At 30.0% G+C, this 2,500-nt stretch overlaps 2 protein-coding genes across 5 annotated transcripts in view; both read left to right on the forward strand.

The window, feature by feature from the left end:
- The window catches only part of cldn15lb (claudin 15-like b), a 16,272-nt gene extending 15,778 nt beyond the window's left edge, over positions 1-494 (forward strand). For both annotated transcript variants that reach the window (XM_077207302.1, XM_077207304.1), the window contains one exon: positions 1-494. This exon is cut by the window's left edge and continues 137 nt beyond it. The gene's annotated coding sequence lies outside the window, so the exon portion shown is untranslated.
- Positions 495-1,252: 758 nt separating this feature from the next.
- The window catches only part of atg16l1 (ATG16 autophagy related 16-like 1 (S. cerevisiae)), a 27,078-nt gene continuing 25,830 nt past the window's right edge, over positions 1,253-2,500 (forward strand). For all 3 annotated transcript variants that reach the window (XM_077207142.1, XM_077207143.1, XM_077207144.1), the window contains exon 1: positions 1,253-1,476. The gene's annotated coding sequence lies outside the window, so the exon portion shown is untranslated. The remainder of the gene's footprint in view (positions 1,477-2,500) is intronic.

Below are 2,500 nucleotides of genomic sequence, written 5' to 3' on the forward strand. Positions count from 1 at the left end.
TTCTCGAAAGTGGTATTGCCCTCATAGTCATGTTATATACATTACTGCATTCTTATGCATTTACTTGCATATTCTTATGCATTTATTTGATCAGAAACACAATAGGAGAGTGACATTGTGAAATATTATTACAGTTTAAATATAACTGTTCTTATTGTGCATGATTCATCAGTGTTAATTTCATAATGATTTCATCATAATCTTCCATCAAAATTTAATATTTTAAATTTTTTGGCTGATGTCAGCAAAATATCAATCAGACTGTATTTTGATATAAAAGACCCACAAATCAATTCCCTGCTGTACATTTGTTTTTTCATTTAAACTCATGTTTCATGTTAACTTTAATACTTTTATGTCATGTGAATTGTCATGCTTATGTGGATCATTTTAGTATGATATATATAAATGTTACATCGTCTGTTGGTGTTTTGAAAAGCTTTCTGTTATATGTGTGTTTCATGTGAATAAAACAGTTCTGTGAAGTTTTGCAATTGTGCAAACAGTTTTTTATTTAATGTTTTGCAGTTATCAGTGTAAAAAGTGTATATTTTTTAGTGTGCGGATTGTACAGATCTCATTGATTCCTTTCGATACAAAAACAAACATGTTAAAAAAAGTTGACTTTGTCCCTGCAACTGAAATGTACTCCTCTCTGATAGACTTAGAATTGGATATGACAATAAGGTTTAATAAACAATAGATTTATAACTCTTATCTTGATATCTCATGAAAATTCATACTTATCAGGCAATGAAAAAATAAATGCACAATCTATTATTTCAGTCAAGAGCTACAAAATGGGACAAACACTGTTTTGAAATACTGTTCTTGTGACTTTCATAGAGAAAGATATAAAAACGTACAAAACTGCATAAGATTAACTCTAAACTCTCTAACTAAAAAAAAGAGTATTAAAAAAATTGTTAACTGTATATACCCCGGAAATACTTTGTGATAGAAGTTTATTGGAGATCCACAATACAATTAAAATTCTCACCCTATTTTCAAAATGGATGCATGTGTTTTGAAACGGTTGAAAACTTGACAAAAAACTTTTAACTTACACTTACACATAAATCTTAAAAATATGTCATCAGTACCCTATTTCTATTTCTATATCTATCTCTAGACTCTGTTTCTACATTGTTACCCCATCTATACATTATGTATTTGCTCTTGTCGTTTACTAATGAGCAGCATGCTAATGAGTCATGAAGGCTTCAAATAAAGTTTCATTTTCAAGGGAAAACATGCGGTCGTGACGCCAAACGCCTGCGACGGCGCAGCAGGAAACATACGTCTGTTGAGCCAAAATGGCGTCCGTGATTCTTCAGTCTGGAGTGGGTTAGCGTGAAACCTGCCCGAATAAACCTCAAATGACACGGTTCGGCTCTTATTAGACGGATTAATTATTTTTTTTATCATTAAGAAGAATCCATCTAAACTAGCGAGGACACGTTTAGATGCTGTGAGGTAAAGTAAACCTGCTGTTTATTAAAAGTGAAAGTCAAGTGCAGCGATTAGCTGCTGCTGATCTGATATAAGTTAGCTCATTAAAATAACTGAAAATCACAACTACTGATTATTAATTAATAATGACGCTATTCATAATCAGATTACACGTTTTGCGGATTGTGTAGTGTGTTCTCGGAAAGCGCTGTGACAAATGATCAGTTTAATTGTTAGCATATCTGTCAGAGATCTGTCAGTTTTTTCCCCTCGTTTTGTTTATATTTTCCGTTTATCCTGTTTTATGAATCAACTGTCTTAAATGTTTTCAGCACTCGTGATTCAGCATTGTGGTTTATTTTGGAGGTTTATTTCCATCCTGCTGCTGGAATGACATGGCAGATCTCATAAATTGATTCATTTTAACCCTGTGTGATTGATTATTAACTTTACTTATTGTCATAAATATCTGACCCAACGACTCAAATCAACCACGCGTGATCAAATAATTCTGCTCTTGAAATAAGTCATGAGCAGATTTATGAAAATATGAATGTGTACAAAAGTAACTTGTACATGTATAGTACAATACTCTTTGAATGTGCATTAATGAACTGTCAAGTATTATTTAATGTAATAATTTTAATTAAAGTTGTATATATATATATATATATATATATATATATATATATATATATAACTATAAATAAACAAATAAGTTTAATTAAACAAAAATAATATTTTTATTTAAAAGAAAAACAGAAATGTTGCCTTGGCAGTAAACTGAAATAAGTTTAAGTACTAAAATTATTAATTGAAAATAAATAAACTAAAACTGAAATGAAAATGAATTGAGCCTAAATAGAGATATTTAAAACAAAAAACTAATAAAATGAAAAAAGCGCAAAACAAAATGACAATTTTTTAACTAAAATTTACACAGAAACAAAATATTAATAAAACTAAAAATTAAAACTGAAAAACACTGTCCTTCGCATTAGGATGATCATATTTGGGAGTCTGTGGCATCTAAAAGATTGAGAACCCC

Source organism: Siphateles boraxobius, unplaced genomic scaffold, assembly GCF_051911475.1.
Source record: "Siphateles boraxobius isolate OS27281-9 unplaced genomic scaffold, OSU_SipBor_1 6, whole genome shotgun sequence".
Taxonomy (NCBI): Eukaryota; Metazoa; Chordata; class Actinopteri; order Cypriniformes; family Leuciscidae; genus Siphateles; species Siphateles boraxobius.